Here is a 19,067-nt window from a genome sequence, read left to right on the forward strand (position 1 = left end):
TATGGTAATATCACTTTAGATGAAGAGATTGTTATTCCTAAATTTGACTATGACATAATGACAATAGATTAAGTAAGCATTTTACAACAAGCTTTAGAAAATAAGAAGCATCAAGAAATGCTTAGGAAAGAATATAGGCAAAAGTAAGCACTACAAGAAATTAAAGACATCCTTTTAGATGCATTTGGCTTACTTACTCTTGAAGAATCAAAGCCAGTACTAGAGAAATTGTTAGACATAGTGCAAAAGATCAACAATGAAGACATTGATACAAGTGCCAAATTTTTAGAATGGTTAGAAAAGAAATTCCAGAGAAAGGTCAATGAGAAGATATTTGGTGGCATAACACTGAATCAAGTTGCATTAGCACCAAAGGTTGAGGATGTGAAGAAGGTACTTGAGAACATATTCTCATTATGCACCAAATTGTGTGACCCTACACTCTTCACCCAAGAGACTAGACATCATATTCCGAGCCTAGATAGAAATCTCAATATATCAGGTACAAGGTTACCTCAGAAACTAGCTTAGAGTGAGAAGCATTTTAATATATTTCTTCAAACACAAAGTCAATTAGCTATATTAATAATAGAATAGGCTAGCATAAGAGCCAAATTGACAAATATACAAGCGTCTCTCAACCCTCATATAGAGATACTGCACAAGGAGCTAGGCTATGTTGAAACTTTGCTAAAGAAAGATCCCAATCTTTCTACTCTAGATGGCCTAGTATACCTTGCTATCAAGCTTACCATCCAACTCAAGTCACTAGATGTTGCATGTGAAAACTAGGATGCAACTCTAAAAATCATAATGCAGGTCCACAAATCATTTTTTGATAAACACACTATCTGTGTATAACCCATTTGACATAAGTGTCAAAAACGGAGAGATAGAATATAAGGGGGAGATAGATAAAAGGGGGGAGATAACAAAACGGATGAGAATATCCTATGAGGAAGAATAAAGAAAGGGGGAGTTATAAATTTTTAAGAAATACAATGTAGAGATAGAAACAGAGTAGAACATAGCATGAAAGAGTATAATTGCATTGAAGTCAAAGAGTATTAGTCAACAAAGACAAATCTACTCAGAATGGAGAACATATTTTGGATATAGAATAGACATATCAACTTAGGGGGAGTTATAAATCTTGAGTTATATAGGTTATTGCAAAATTTTGAAAATTTTGAATTTTTGTATATAAGCCAAGTCATGGATATGTTATACTTGAGAAGATTAGATTGATTATGTATATTCAAGTGTTTTTGACACTCATGTCAAAGGGGAGATTATTGATCTCATATTGGTTTTGAGAAATGACTATCTAGACACTTAAGACATTTACTTAGTTCATGCTGAACTAGTAATGCATGCCGAGTACAATATGTAAATATTAGACCATGTCGGGTTGCAATAAGTTTCAAGTCACTCATGTACTGAGTCGCTCAAGTGCCGAGTAGATAGACCATGCTTAGTGATTCAAGTACCAAGTAGTTTAGGTGCCGAGTCAGAATAGTGTATGCCAAGCATCAGAGACTACATATGCCAAGTAACACATATTGGACATATTTGTTTGTTATGGCACAAACAACTATGTAAACCAATTTTTAGCTGACTTAAGGACATATTTTGATCTTTTAGAGATAAGGACAAATCTATATGCAGATTCCCTCTGTAATTACATGCAACCAATCAAAAAAAAGGGAAGGTATAAGTGGTAAAATAGATGAATCTTAGCCATAGATTCATACCTAACCCTAAGCCACCTCAGTCTTCTTAAGGAGGAAAAAGACCTAAATTTTTAATGATGTTGAGAGCATTGTAAAGGGGTGAATGATCAAATTGGAGGAGCGAACAAGATTTTGCAAAGAATTCAAGGTGACTTAGCAGTAAGAGTGAATTGAAAAAATTAGTTAAGTAAAGAAAAGAGGATAGAGGATACAACATTAATACATCAAATCATGAAGGATTAATTAGAGATTGGATAGAAGTTATTTGTTATCAGGCAAGCAAGTGCCAACTGCAAGATCTATGTTGAGACATTTTGATAGGTGATTTCAATTAAATCTCTTAATAGAGTAGTCTTAATAGGCTATAAGAAAATCCATTAACAGGTGCTTAATTAATTTAAGTTGAATTCCTTTAACCATATACACTTCTAATAGGGTGTTGAAATCCTCTAACAAGGTGGGACTTAACAATCTTTGTAAGCCTTTAATAGGGCAGATCATGATTCATGGTCAAACCATTGTAACCCTAACTGGATACACTTTATTACTGTAGTAGTGAAGATTTGTTGGTATCATCCCCACCCTAGTTTTACCTTCTTATTTGGAGGCTTTCTAGGTAATCATATCTGGTGTTAAGTGTGTGTGTTTGATTATATGTTTATATGATTGATGCATATGCTTTATATGTTATTTCAGTTTATTATGCTGTGATATATGAAAGGTGAAAATTTATGGGTCCAAGTTTAAACTCTTGATTCATCCCCCCAACCAACACCCCCCTCCCCCTTTAGAATTTTACTCCCTTCGCCATTGTAATTCCAACATGTATTTAGTGGTATATTTTAGTCAGAGATCAAAATTAGTGATTCAAATTGCTTAGTAGTATATTTAGTAGTGTTATAAATGACTGGATATTAACTACTATTAGTCACTTGATTGATTTTTAGTAGTATATTTTAGTCATAGATCAAAGTCAGTGAATAAAATCACTTAGTAGTATATTTAGTAGTGTTATAAATGACTTGATATTAACTACTATTAATCACTTGACTGATTTAAGTCACTATTTTTGATCATTGACTTAGTCACACATTTATTCATATAATTAATAATATATTTAATCACATATTTAGTAGTAAATTTGAAAGTTGATTTAGTCATATATTTAGTTTTATATGTAGTGATCTATTTGGACACATAATTAGTATATTTAGTAGCATATTTAGTTATAATAGGGCATGATAGAATCGAAACACCATCCTCCTACTTTCAAAGCAAGTGCTCTTCCATTGAGCTAATACCCTTTGAAGAATAATCATACAATGTGTATAAAATTGTATGAGTACATTTTGTAGCATATTTAGTAGTATATTTAGCTATAATAGGTTGTGTATAGCTTTAGGAGTTTTAGAGCTAGATGATTTGAAATTGTTTTCAATCCTATCATTCATTATATCAAGTATTGGAAGGAGTACATTAAAATTTGTGCCTTTCTTAGATTGTTTAGGTTACAATATCTGCATAGTCAAGTGCTTGCATTTAGGTACAAGCATTGGTCTTCCACTTATGATTTTAAGTATTGCCTTAATTTTTGATGTAACATCACCAAGGTCATGCATCAAACATGTAGTTGTAGCTATAGATTCTACATCCACCCTTTGACCATGAAGTTACACAAAATAAATGCTTATTTTTTAAGGAAAGAACAAATGAAAAAAATTGATTATAAAGTATTTTTCATTTCAAAATAAAATGAGGACTACTAAGCCCACATGATATTGTGCACATATAAGACACAAAACAGTTTACTTTTAGGAGTAATAGTAGCCAAAAGGAAGTAAGTAAAAATGTATCAAGAACACTAAAATAATAATTACTTATATAGAAAAATTCAAAATTTTCATTGAAGCCACATCGATGAGTACAAATAAGCATGCAAAGTGTTCCATAGGCATGAATTATATTTCTATTGTTAAAATAAATTATCTTTGGAAATTGGATAACTAATTCCACCCACATTCTTTAGAGGTGACAACTTGTAAGATTCCATGTCAGAGAGGCTAAAGGGGTTTTATACATTATTGAAAACTTAGTTTCTCTATTTTGTTGGTTAACACAAAGGTCCAAGTAAAAATTCATATCAAAATTTTAAGAACCAAATTACTGTTATATTTTACTACTATGCTCCACATGGAACATCATATAAAAGGAAACTCATAGTTGATAATTAAGGTTGAAAAAGTTACTAAGGTTTTTGTAGTTGAGGTTAATGTTGGTGCTAGGTTTGCTAAAGTTGTGGTTGCTATTGTGCATTGGACTACTGCATCTGAGGTTGTTGTTATTGTTGGGGTTACAACATTTGAGGCTTTTATTGTTGATGAGGTTGTTGTAGTTTCTTTTGTTGCTCAAATTTTTTTAGCATGAATACTAGTTACAAGATAACATAAATTAGAAAACATAAGAAACTGTATCATATATTTTTTCAAATGATAACATTTTAACTTAAAAGAGTGCCCTCTATTGAGCAAGTTGAATAATCTAAATGTCTAACATTAATCACAAAGTTTCAAGTGAAGCTAACAAGATTGAATAAAAGACTATTGCTTAAAACCTTTCTTTCGCATGTCACACTATTATAATAATACTTGTATCCCTCTAGAGAAGTATGCCCTATCTAGACACAAGTTAGTAGTGTAGAACTAGGGGCACTAACTGGTGTGACAACTACAATAGTCTTGGTTTCAACAAACATAGAAAGTGCAATGGCAGAGCTAGTTGTCACAATTCCTTGTGACTATGCTGAGAAAGTCCATGTCTTTATCAACAACATATAAAAATGTTAATATTATACCACATTAACAGTCCTAAATAAATCAACAACTAAGTCATAGATGCATTACTGAATTGTTGCAGTCTAGATTATTGTCTTGGAGCCACTTGATAATAACCCTAAAAAATGAAAATCATGAATAAGTATTCTTAAGATATTTCACATTCATTGAACTAGTTTGAGTCATTACATTTATTAATAATATTTATCCTGCACTTGCTTTTGTTGAGGGTGCATCAAGAGTGGTTGTTGCTAGGATTGAGTTGAAGCCTATGATAAAGGTGCTAGTACTAGAGGCAATTGGATCTACTATTTAAATGAAATGTGTTGTTGGGGTTGAACATTGCTCTACACAATAGGCACTTACTATTGTAATAACTGACTAGAAGGCTACGATTGTGATAGTTTCTACACCAAATGTTGTTGTGATAGTTGCTAAGCTAGGGAAGGAATCTACTAAAGAGAGAAAGCAACATTTGGCTAGATTAGAGATTGAGAAACATGAAACTACGCATATTTAGATGGTTGTTATGAATCTAGTGCATGGCTAAATGGGGTTTGTTGAACATGTTGTTGTGAAGATTACAACTATTGACCATACTATTGTAGAGACTGGTGGGCCTATGATTGTCAAGGAAATTATGTGTTTCCGAATTAGATTATGTGAGTTTTTTTAGCATCAATGTTTTAGATCATACTACATGATCCATCATCAGGATGAAAGAATACCATAATATATGTATTCTGGTATTCTCTCATCTTGATGATGGATCATATAGTATGATTCAAAATGTTGATGCTAAAAAAAATCACACAATCTAATCCATAAACATTGCTCTCATTATTAATGGATTGTGGAAATCTGATAATGTTAATTGTGTGGGTTGTTGGGCATGTGGTTGTGAGTGTTGTTGCACCTGTTGACGATATTTTAGTAAAGATAGTTGGGCCTACATTTTTAATTGAGATTGTGTTGGTTGTTAGTTATGTAATTTAGAGGATTGCACATGTTGACCATACTGTTGCAAATTCAATAATCGCTATGATTTTTGCAACTATAAATGAGATTGCATGTATTGATGTTGATTTTGAAATGGTGGTTGCAACTATTGCTGCATTTGGTGTATTTGTTGCACTAGTGGTAACTAACCTTGAACTTGAGTTTGATGCTGCAAAGAAGATGAATTATAGCCCTATTAAGGACAACATCCAAAACATCACTAAATGTCATAAACAACATACTATCCAAACCATTTCTATAGGCAACCAAAAAATGCAAATCCTTGTCAAAACATATCAAATTAAAATGTATCATACCAATTGGTTGATACAAAAAGAAAAAGAAAAATCTAAAAAATATTTGCTATGGAGAAGGGGTAGTCACCCTTGTAGAGGCTCCTACTAAAGCAAATACATGAAGAGGCCCTTCAACAAGGCCATTTACTGAAATCTGGGGGCCACTAATAGATCCAACATGTACATCACACTTGATGTCTATATTAAACAATGATACAACTCTCCTTAAAAAGATTACTAGAAACTCCCAAATGTTTATAATATATTATATATATAAATAATATAATCAATAAAGTAATACTCGAATGGCCTTACAAATGGTGAATGTCCTCCTATAAGTCATGATCTTTCACTAGGAGTTGATGGCCTATCATATGGATGTTATCCAACTTGTGGGGATGGTATTCTCATATTTGCTACACCCATGGGCCTCCAGTTTCTAGGTGCATCCTATCCTCCTATGTGGCCTCCACCACTTACACTAGGCCTACATGAGAAGCACAAATGATTCTAGTAAATACATTATTTGAAGCCTCCAACTCAAACACATTAAAATACTAATGGATTACCTAGATCCAAATGGCCTTTACTGTACAACACTAAAGCCTAGTCGTCTAAACATTAACACTTGAAATAAGTTGGGAATACACTAGTATTTCAAGATACATATTGATGTAACATGTTTTAGGTGACAAGATAAATAGAAGTTTGAACCTGCATCTCCAGCTTTGGGTCTTTTAGGATTTGCAAACCGTACAGTCAAAGATTGATTGCATTCCTAAAAAAATACATTTTTTGTAAGAATAAAATGTAGTTTACATTTGAGAACTATATAAAAAATAAGCACCCACTAAAGGAAATATTAGCAATTGAAAACACACTGTTTACCTTTATTGTGAAGGCTCCATGTAATTTGTTAATAGCTAACACATGCATTTATCTAGTTAAAAAATGCACATCCTGCATAGATAATTTAACAGTCAATGAAGACAATATCAACCCTGAAACATTTTTATGAATCAAACTATTAAAAATAGTAAAAGTTGCCCCACCCTTGTTCTATTTCTATTCATCCTTCATAATATCTATGCCTTCAATAGGAACAAACTCAGCAATGATAGCCAAGATCAAATTTAAAACCAAAGCTTTTCAATACAATTGATGTTTAACCACTAAAAGACCTTGACTATAAAATGGAATTCTTGTGCACTGGATGCATTCTTGTTGTATAAGATGAACTTTTTTACAAATTAGTAGAATGTGATGGAAGCACCTCCTCTAGAGAATCCATTGCTTTTCTTAGATGATTATCCTCCACTAACAAATAACCTAAAGTGTCTCCTAGGTGTAATAGATAGCTTGAAGAAGTGAGATCATGGTCAAAAATATTTTTTTGTAGCTGATGATAGTTTATTAAAGGATTGGATCCTTGCAAGGCTAAATGTGGATGTATTCACTCCATAATTCTATCCACCAACTAGGGGACTTGAACTAGTATGATGTACAGTCTTATGAACTAGTTTAGACATCATCCTAGTGTTTAAAAGGTATGCTTCAAGTAAAAATTTTCCAAAATTATTAATTAAAGAAGACTAAGAGTTATTGTCACATGTAGTTGATGAACCATACTTTCCTGCTTGCTAAAGAGTCTACACAAAGCTTAGATGATTTGATGGTGAAGATTCAACTAGATTATTCTATTTTGGTAAATATTGAGATAATGACATTCCCTTGTTGAACTCAAATACATCATCTACTAGAGATGGAAATCCTAACTAAAAGCACCCTTGGCCTTGAAACTCAAAATATATAAACACACCAAGATTAGATGCAGATTCTAAAATTAATTTTGAAACTTCTGCTATCTTATTCTCCAGAGATGATCTTCCATTGTCTAAAAGACTCAAGTTCACCATGCCTCATTATATTGTATTTAGCCTCTTCTAATTTGGACTCACTATTCTATTTTTTCTCATTGACTTATTAACATTTCTCACTCACATAAATACACTTTTTTCATATTCACATCATCCAACATATTCTATTTGATAATGCCTATATGTCAATCATTTTATAATCAGTCCCTCGGGTACCTAATTCATCATCACAATTGTAACCTAGTATACATGCACAAAGTGCCCTATCTCCATGTAAGGATTTTCTTTATTCACTAATATAATAGCATCCATACTTCCAAATCAAGTGGATTTTGTAGATACTATAGTGATTATAATCTCCTCATAGAATTTTCCAAGGCTGATCTTGTATCACTGCTCCAATGTGTTTTAAAATATGCATTCAAGATTTGTAGTTTTATATCTTTGCACTTAATCTACCTTGAACTATAATGAAGTGATGTCAGTGACCTTTTCCATCACAAATCTTCAATATTATTACTCAATTGGAGGCCCTAAATTTTGAAAATATTGGGGCTTTATTAGAAGCAAAGTTCATAAGAAAGAGAAAAGTGATGCTAGCAAAAAAGCTTCTCGAGGAGCTAGGATGCTTGTGAAACTACCATGTACTAGTAGTCAAGCCTCTGTAGGAGAAAATGGAAGTGCACAGCTCTAAGAAGCCAAAAAAAATGCATTGCCCAATAATCCCACAAAAGTGATTGGTAAGGAAATCCTGAATGGACTGCTACCAATGGATATGATATCATACTACATGTATCTGATTTCAAGGTCCAAGTTGCCAAACAAATCTTAATTATATTTTTTTTTCATAACTTTTAAAGCATAGGGAATGCCTCCTATAGAGGGTTACATACCTACATTGTAGGGTTGTCCCAAGAGTAGCCTTCTATATAGGTGGTTCTTGAAAAGATAGTAGTGGGGTATTTCATCCCTATCTTGCCACCCTTCACATAGTCCACCTTTGGATTCTACCCTTTTCAAATTATGGATGCATCACTAGGGTAAATTAAAAAGAACACTCTTTACAATACACTATTGTGACATTTTTGTATTTTCTCTCTTGATTTACATCCTACTAGCCATCATTCAAGAAAAAAGAAAATATAGAAATCTTAGATAATTTATAATACATAGATTATCCCAAATATGAAATAGTAGTCCCCCAATTTTTGACAAATCTGTCATCAATTTTAAAGATTTCTCCCTACTACTATTGATTGGAAGATGCATCTGAGTGCAAAAATAAGAAATGCTAAGATTTAATGAATTTTTAACAACTTAATCTTACTATGCATCTTGGTTTTGAGATTTATAGAAAATAGAAGGTTAATATTATTCTCTTTCTTTTAAAATGTTGAAGCATTTATTCCCAAATAAGATTTTCATATATGAAAAAATATTTTCTGAATCACAACATACCTTTTATTTTGACATGTAGCTATGATTTCTATTGTAATATGAAGAATGTGGAAAACATTAGCTATTGTGTTAGCATGCTAATCACTTGGGTATCTAGATCATATTGTTTCAATATGAAGGTTAGGCTTGTTGATCTGGAACCTAGAAGAAGCATCACTTAGGATAGGAATCACAACTACAGTAGCAAATGAAGTATGTCACCACTTTGTGCTATCAAATGGAGAGATCCATACTAATTTGTGGACACCAACTTCTTCCTTTGCATATCCAAATGAAAAATCACCATCCAATCTCATTATTGCTGGCTGGAGATGCAAATTTCTATTGATGGGTTAACATTAAAGAACATATAAAGAAACTTTACATGCTATAACAATAAGCTAAAGTTAAAAACTCATGCATAATATATGACAAGATAAAGCTTAGCATAAAATTACATCAAGAAAAGATATAAAAAAAAAGGTCTTTTAACAAGAAATTTTATATAGTATATTCTCAATAATGGTCTCCCAAGGGAAATGAATGATTTTATTTATAAGGTATCTTAGTAGGGAATTCTTACTATTCATACATCCACATTTGTGTCATTGCACTAATTTATAGGAAATCACACATACTTCAAGTAATAAAGTACAAATTATAGGGTACAAGATGCCTTTGCAAATAGAAAATGAATGCATCAATATCTAAAATGTTGTATATCCTAAACATGTGTGTAGTGATAAGATAGTATTAAAACTCACACATTCCATATAGTATATGTATAATGACTTTGATAAAAGTTCAAAAGACGAGCATCAATCATCTTTGTGGTGTAGCAACAAATGTTTATAAAGAATCTCAAACATGACCTAGAAAGATTTAAGGTTTTTCCACATAATTAGGTGTGGCTAATCAAGTTGATATGAAATTAAAGCAGGCTATCCTAACTTTCAATTAACATTTAATCCAAAAGGTCAATCTATACACACTTCTATAGTTTTCTCATCAGAAAATCCTACAAAAATTTAGGCCTTATCCAAGCATGTCACCATAAATGGGGAGTAGTGATGGAGACAATAAAGTATCATAGGTTTGTAGAGTTAGAGTTAGTCTATCTAGAGATGTAATGGTTAGGAGTTAAGGATTTAAATATTCTTAAAAGAAAATGTAAAACATTAGCAAAATAAAATTTTCTTCTACAACTTCCAGAAGATAAGTTTATATCAACTACATTATTACTAAAGTTTAAACTACTTATTAAATATAGTCCCATCAAGAAAACTTAGAAGAGTTTTTATAGCAATTGATCTACTTCCTTATTATTAATCAAGCTAGTCACCTTTAACAAGTTTTTCCACATAAGTAGGTGTGGCTAATCAAGTTGATATGAAATTAAAGTAGGCTGTCCTAACTTTCAATTAACATTTAATCCAAAAGGTCAATCTATACACACTTCTATAGTTTTCTCATCAGAAAATCCTACAAAAATTTAGGCCTTACCCAAGCATGTCACCATAAATGGGGAGTAGTGATGGAGACAATAAAGTATCATAGGTTTGTAGAGTTATTCTATCTAGAGATGCAATGGTTAGGAGTTAAGGATTTAAATATTCTTAAAAGAAAATGTAAAACATTAGCAAAATAAAATTTTCTTCTACAACTTCCAGAAGATAAGTTTATATCAACTACATTATTAATAAAGTTTAAACTACTTCTTAAATATAGTCCCAACAAGAAAACTTAGAAGAGTATTTATAGCAATCGATCTACTTCCTTACTATTAATCAAGCTAGTCACCTTTAATAGACATCAAACAATGTCTTGTTTCAAAAAGTAAGGAATCTCTTTCAAATTCCCAAGCTAAGTATAAGTTCCATGTATATGCTCTTGTACCTAAGAGGTAGAGAGAGATAACATAGTAAATAAGTGAATTATTCATATGAGGTATAACACAATTTTCTATTTATCATTCAACCTACTGACCTAGGGGATGCATTAGTTGAATTCCTTGGGGAATGGTCCTATTGTGTGGTATAGATGAGTAAAGAGGGTCAATTTTTTTTTTTACTATGGTAGTTAGATAAAGAATCCCCAACTTAGATCCCAGGGTAATCTGTACTATTGAACAATTATTAACATTCCTAAAGAGACTGAACACTAATGCCTCTACTAAAATACTCCACACCACACATATAATTTATTGCATCAGTCCTTCACAAGTTCCTAAAATAGGAACAATTATCTCAAAACCTAGTAGCTACAGACTTGATTATAATCCCTCAGAATACCTTAAAAATTTTTCCTTTTAGAAAGTCCCTTCAAAATTTCCATACAAGACAATACACACTGTATGAAGGTGATGGCTAGAAGGGCCATTGAAATGTACTTTTATTGAATAATAAATGAGTAATATTGATGCTTTAATCAATATTCTTGACCGTCAACAAGTTAGGTTCAACACACAAATATTTGGTTTGCCAACATTATAAGAATAGAAGTGATCCAAGGACACTTAGGAGATTGATAATGTTCATTTATTTATTATTAATCCACCTATATATTTATATACCTATTAGAGGAAAACTAAATTGGTTTGTAATATTGATTAAAGAGCACAAAATAGTGAATAAAATCTCTTAAGTCATTCATTAAAGCATCTTGTATCAAGGGAGATGTAAAGTGAGACCACGATTAGTATGAGAAAGAGAAGGTCCAAGGGCCATGAATGAGTTATGGAAAATAAAATTAACCTAGTCCATTAATTAATAAACCCTAGAGAAAGTGCAATGATAATGTATAAATGACTAATTCTTAGTGACTAATTATCCAGTCACTTATTTAGTCATTTATTTGATACCTTAGTCACTTATGTTAAGGTGACTAACTATTAGGGACTAATTATCTAGTCACTTATTTAGTAATTTATTTGGTAGTTTATTTAATCATTTCTATTTGGTTGATCTAGTGATTTTACCTGTTGACCAAATTAGTCACCCATTTAATCACCTATACTTGTAATTCTATAAAAATAGTGAAATGTGATTAATTTTAGTTATGTGACTAAATCTTATAGTGGTGTGACTAAAAGTTTTAGTCACATAGTCACATATTTGCCAAAATTTACTACTGTAGTTTCTCATATAGGATTGATGTGGTTATTGTGATTTAATGAGATATTATTTTATGAGCTTAGGGTAGGTTATCTTTCTATATGCTACGAAGTGCCTTGCAATGGAGGTCTTAGTGCTAAAGAGGCTGCTTGGGTAAACCATTCTAAGTTGTATTAAGAAGTGATAATATTTCATTAATGGGGTTAAAATGAATTAACAAGAGTTAGTATATTATCTTGCCCATGCCTTGAGTGCCAGTACATGCTAGGATGGGAGTAGAGAGGATGCTTGGTTGTGATCTTGCCATGTTAGTATGCCTTGTCTATAAGAAAGGATATTGTTACCACATAGAGTCACTAGGGGCCTGGATTCTAGAGAGACTACAAGGGTAGCCTTAGAGTTGACTCATGTGATGACACTTTCCCACATGCATACTAGATTTATTACATGTATTTGTTTCCTCTAGGATTAGATGTTACTTGTGTAATTGGTGTCTTTGAGATAGATTGCTATCAAGATTCTTTTACCTAGATTCCTATTATGACTTTTAGATTGTTATCCATTTGGGACTTGAGATTATCTCCTCAACATGGTGGGAGTGTTCCATTTAGGTTCCATGAGGTTAGGTGGTAGTGTTTCTTATACCATTGAGATCTAATAATTGGATACCAATGTTGGATGCATTTGTGCAATAGTTCTATTCTTTTGATTTGTGATTATGCTCCATGGTCATATTCTAATTTATTGTACTTTGATTATATTGAGATCTTATGAGATGTTGTATCTTATCATGATGTCTATATTCTTTTAGCATTTCATAACCTATGACTTGTACAAAGGATGATTATGCATTTTGGTTATGTCATGTGGCATCTTATATATTCTTTCATATGATTTTGCACTTATTATTATTCTATGATGTGGACTTTTCTTACTTATCAGTTTAATCATATTAAATTTATGCACATGATTCAATGTTATGGAACCCTTGAGAGATGTAATTTTTATTGTATTGCATATGTATGTATGGGAGTTATTTCTTCCACTATGTTATCTTTTGTTTTTTTTAATCTTAAAGATAAAGTTTAACAAACTTAGTGACATAACAAGTTAATTTCTTTTGGGTTCCTTTGCGAGGTGTTACATCTAGTATCAGAGCCTGGTTTTTTACATTGGGAGCTTTGGGTATATGTTGAGCTATCATCATGCACGATGCTAAATGACATGAATTCTTGCAAACTCCTCTCTTGAAAAGCTAATCTTGTGAATCAACTCCAAGGTTCTAGGTTGATCTTGTGACCTACTAGAATATGTTCAGTTGAAGACAAAAGTGATTGTTCACAAGGAGGCCTTTGCTAGTTTATTTTAATTTTGGATGAAATGAAGAATCTACATGCTGCTTCAAAATAGAACACACAAAAGGAAAAAAAAAACTATGTTTATTTTTATTTTTATGTTTTTTATGATTGCAATCTAGCAATGCAACTAGTATGAATTCCTATTCTAACAAGGGGGTTAGCAAAGCAAACAACAAAACTTTTAAAGAAAATAACACGAAATTGAAATTTCTAACAAACATAAGCTATGGAAAATGACACATCTGTGAATTAAGCTTTCAAAGAAATTGGTAGACAACTAATGAAAGAAGTGGCACTTCGTCGATTCCACTGATGCAATCATCAGTGAGAAACTTAGTGATTGTATGATGTTTCAGCCTTCATCAAATTGTGAGGCCATGGAAAGTGTGCTCATGCAAGACAAAAAGTTATGCAGGCACAATTTGATGATTTCTTCTCAAGCTAGTCACGTTAGCAAAATTTGTTAAAACCATAACAAACACCAGAACTAATGAATCACACAACCAAAATTAAAGCAATAAACCTTTGGCTCAATCACAATTTTATGAACATAAATCCACAAAAATATGACACATTCAGGCAAGAATTACTACACTTTGAATGTGAGCACCAAAAGCATAATTTTATTGCAAAATAAAAATGCCCCCAATTACATATTACAATGGAGAATTTATAAGAAATTGTTTTCTCAATTTGTGTTGAGAGTGAGAGATGTCTTAATGCAATAAAATTTTTTTAATTAATAAAAGAAACTAATTATATACAAACTAACAATCTAACTGGTGCTAAGTAGGACTCCATCCATTTTTATTTATAAATTGGATGCATGAGCCTCTAAATGTTAAAAAAAAAGAAATTATGAGAGAAGAAAGAATGAGAAAGCTTTCAATCAAAGTGGAAGTGTCTGGAAGTGCCAAAATTGGAAGCTAATCCTTCAGTGGGCATTTTTCGAAAATAAACTGCCATCAGAATGTGTTTCTAATGCATGGAAATATATTTTTAAGAATTGGTAGTTAACTATCAGTGCACCTTTGAAAATGTAGACCTACGAATCTATGCACCTATGGAGCTATGGAGCTGTGGAGCTGTGCACCTCAAAATGGTCGAAAATCTCAAAATTTTACTAAGTGTCAAACTTGAAATTCTGGCATCTAGATTTTGTTCCCCTTCATCCAAAAACTATGTCTGGATGTTTGCCCTTGAATTTGTCAATAATCTCAATAATTTTAGCCACATCTAGTAAATCTAGAGCCTCAATATTTATCTTTCACCTTTTTTCTATAATTGTCTACCTTAATTCGAGTCTCAACAAAATCCTTGAGTTTGGTATCCAATTCTAATAAGGCTTCTTCTGTTTAGAAAGCCTACCAAATATCTTCATCATTGGAAGATTCCTCAAAAATATTCTTAAAAAATCTCTACTACTACTTCTATAGGCAACAACTTATCCTATTCCTTATCTTCAAAAATCTCTAAGCATGTATCACTGTAATGCCTCTCTACTTCCAAAATTTGCTCTCGAGCTTGGTCCTTTCCTATGGATCTCCACATGTAATGTTTCCATTCCTTTATTACTGTCAGCAATCTTCTCTATCAAATCATCAATCAAATCTAATTCCTCAACTATATAAAAATCTACCAAAATTCCATACCTTTGCCCCTTCATGGCTTGTAAAACTTGTAAGTTCTTACTCCAGGCCCTTACTTCATCCATAATGCTGAAGTCCTGCTTCAAAATTGCCACTATTTTATTCACATTCTCCTATGTAGCATGTAATAACTTTAGGTTCTCCTGGATAATCAAAATCCCCTTTTCTTCAAAACTTTCCCACCATTGTTGACAGGAATTCAAAAATGGGTCTACATGCACAATTCTCCCTTCTCTGAGTATGGTGTTCAATGCCTCCTCGGGGTGCTCAAGATCTAGAGGACCAACCACTTTGGCTAAATGTCCCCTTAGGATCTCATTTTTCCATCAAAGTGTTTAGAGTTTGACCTCTTCTTGCTCTATGTTCCTAAAAACTTCCTTAATCCCCATGGTTACCATCAATCTAGCTACATCCCATGTGGGCCTCCCAAGCATGGCTTCTTTGATTTAATAATCTTGAGTACTGAGGCTTTCTATATTTTTATCATTTGGAGGAATGACCACTTAAACAAACAAATCTTCATACTGGGCATTGTTAATAAATTCCAATGGTATTGCCTCATGTAATGGGGATTCAGGTTTGTTTAATAGCTCAACCAACTCAAAAATGTCTTCCTTGTTAGCATGAAATTGTGGCTTTGTGCTCCTCATTATCTCTTTCCTGAGCTACCTTGGGATATGCTCAGTTGAAGACCTACCTCTTGAGAATGAAGGAGTATGTTTTGCTACCTCCTTTCCCTTATCACTCCTCCTTGGAGTTGTTTCCCTTTTCGTGGGCTCTTCTTCTGTGATCTCTATTTTTGTAGACCTTGCACCTCAATGTCTTGGGAAGGTGGTAACCATTTATCCCTCCTTTGACACTTCATTGGTTGTCATTTTTTGTGGTTCCTCCTCTTATGAAGGTTCCTTCTGAACTTGTTCTTCTTCTAAAATTTGGGGTGGAGGAGTAATTGAGCCTTTATCTACCACCATGATTTGTGGTGGAGATGGGGGAGTAAGATCAGGACCTTGTGAATTTGGTAGCATCTACATCCAATCTTCTTGTTGTGGTTCACCTATAGGGGTATCTCTAATCTTATCCCCAACCAATTATGTCCCCATGGGCATAAAGTCAAAATATGATATTTTGAAAATGTCATCGCCCTCTTCACTCTACTCACCCACACATTGTTGTACCTCATCTTCTAAAGAAGAGACTTCCAAGGGTTTCTCTAGGGTGGATGGTGGTGTTATTATGGAACTTCTTCTCCTTTTTTGTTTTGGGTCTCTGGCTAGCCAAGTTCTTCCCTGTAAAGGCACCTGTTCCTCTTCATCTTCCTCTTCTTCCTCCTCTTCTTCCTCTGGAATGGTTTCGAGGATAGATGAGCAAGGCACCATTCTTTTAGTAACCCTTTGCCACTTCTTCATTTACATCTTAATCCTTTTCTATTTTGTGGAGGTAGATTGGGATGCTAGCTTTGCTTGTGGAGGAGGGATAGAAACTTCTTGGACTTCTTCTTCTTTGGACTGGCTAGGCACAAATGGAGGCAATTGAGGGTTGGGCTAGTCTTGAGTAGCTCTAGTATCCTCTAACCCTTGTACATTTTCTTCCTACTGCTGGGGAGGCACTTGTGCTTCACCTTCTTTTTTTTTAACCCTTTGAGAAGAGGTCCTCTTTCTTTTCCCCTTTCCTTTCCTCTCTAGAGGGTGATGGTATCCAACCAGGTGGTCAAGTTGATATACTATTTTTGGCCTGATTGGAGATTGGGGTGCAAAGGTAGGAATTGTAATTTTCTTTCCTCTACCTTTCTCTGGATGGGCTTGTGTGTGAAATATCATGGTATTAGTTATTGCATCAATTTGAAAGAGTTTCTTGATATAATACTTTGTCATTTTGATTACATGCCTCATTGAATGAGTAATATCATAACCCTCCTCCTTGTTAACCTTGGCATTCATTATAGGTCTCTCTCCAATCTTGTTTGAGTTGAATAGGGAGTCTGGTAGCTCCCCAAAATCTTGCTATTGTATCTCCTCTGAAATGCTTATTTTGAGAACCTTCTCTACTAAATACAAAGTCATCCTACAATAGTTCCTAATACAGACACCGTAATTGTTTGTTGTATTCATCCAATGGTCCTTAATGGCCTCCTTATGGTGAAATTCTCTACCAACCAGACTATCCACTTTTCTAGTATTATCAAAATAGGGCCTAGGAGAATTGTACTCCTCAAGGGGATAATATTCCCATTCCCACTCAAAAGATGGGATATCTTGCTTCCTCTTCACCTGATATGGTCCTATGACTAGGGGCCATGTTCAACATGGTCTTCATTGCCTCCTAACCCTGTCATATGTATATTCAATCTACCATGCAATGTCCCATAAACTAGATGATCACTTGGATATCTAGGGAGCTTCTTAGGGTTAACAATGGCACAAACTACCCATAGATACATGAATGTCTTAAACTGGATGTAGTAGGCCTTGAGAGATGTTATCTGCACAATTGCATCATCGGATAACCTCTTCACATAGTCTTCCTCTATGAATAAGATGATTGTGAATATGAATGCATCATTCACTATCCTATATTCCTTGATTTGTGTTGAGAGCTTCTTCCTCACCAATTTAGGGTAAACAATATAAGGCCTAACATTGGGATCTTGCATATTGCCTCTTTTGTACAATCTGGGGTAGTTTGTTGCCCTAGCCGCTATCAGATATACCATGTATGAGGTCATATGGAACTTCTTCTTGTCCTTGACCATCCCCAATTGTTCCCACAAGTTCTCACTTAATATGGTGGTCTAGTCAAGTGGCATCTTTTCCCTCTTGATAGTCTCAATGAAGTTAATCATAAAAACATTCAAATGTCCAGCTACTGGTAGACCCATGACCCTACTTAGAAGAATGATAATATAGCCAATATCCTCCTTCATATATCCCATAGTCATGTCCACCTTCCCTATTATTCTCCTTAGAGGAGTCTTCTCAATGAGATAGGAGGATTGAATGATATTTGTCACCTCCTTTATGTGTTCCCTATACCACCTTTTTGTTGCCTCATAAGAAAGCTTGATGAATTGATCTACCCTAAGGAATGAAAGACCCTTTCAACGTTGTTAGGTCAAAGGTCAAGAACCACTTCTCCTTTCATTCTCTTCACCACCCTTTCCTTGGGAACAAATTGTTGTGCCAGTGTCATGATGAGCTCAGATGACTATATTGATGTTGGGTGTGAAGCTATGCTCACCAACCCTGATCTAATCAAAGCAAAAGCTAAGGTCGATCTCTCTATGGGTTTGTTAAAAATTTGAGAAATTCTTCCAAATCTATGTGTCCCAAATTAGTGTCTTTTATCTCTGCATAGTCATCTTAGAATCATGACTTGGACTAGACCCCTTTGAATTTGAAAACTATGGGCTTGGTTGCCATCTTCTTGCTAGATGAGGATGCCATTATATTTTCTCAAAGAAGAGACATTTATTAGTTTGTGATAATAAGACTTATTAATATCCTAAAATATGAAAAACATCCAATTACCCCCTGTCATTTATAAATAAAAAAGATAAGATGCACACCTCATTTTCTATGTTTTGCAATTTTAAAGATTTTTAAAATTTTTAAAATTTTTAATATTGTGGAGGTGCACACTAACACACCTATCTGGGTGCACAAGTGTGCACCATGCTTTAGGGAGTCCTATGCAGTCGGGGTTTGTTGTAAAAAGGAGGGTGTGAATCAGTGGGTGTGTGGTAGCATGGTGCACGATGGTGTGGATGCACAGTGGCAT

At 33.5% G+C, this 19,067-nt stretch overlaps 1 pseudogene; it reads right to left on the minus strand.

The window, feature by feature from the left end:
* Positions 1 to 4,758: 4,758 nt before the first annotated feature.
* On the minus strand, positions 4,759 to 16,669 carry LOC149535389 (uncharacterized; annotated as a pseudogene).
* Between the last annotated feature and the right edge of the window lie 2,398 nt (positions 16,670 to 19,067).

This window comes from Cupressus sempervirens, chromosome 10 (genome assembly GCF_028749045.1).
Source record: "Cupressus sempervirens isolate cs-2001-9-10 chromosome 10, ASM2874904v1, whole genome shotgun sequence".
NCBI lineage: Eukaryota > Viridiplantae > Streptophyta > Pinopsida > Cupressales > Cupressaceae > Cupressus > Cupressus sempervirens.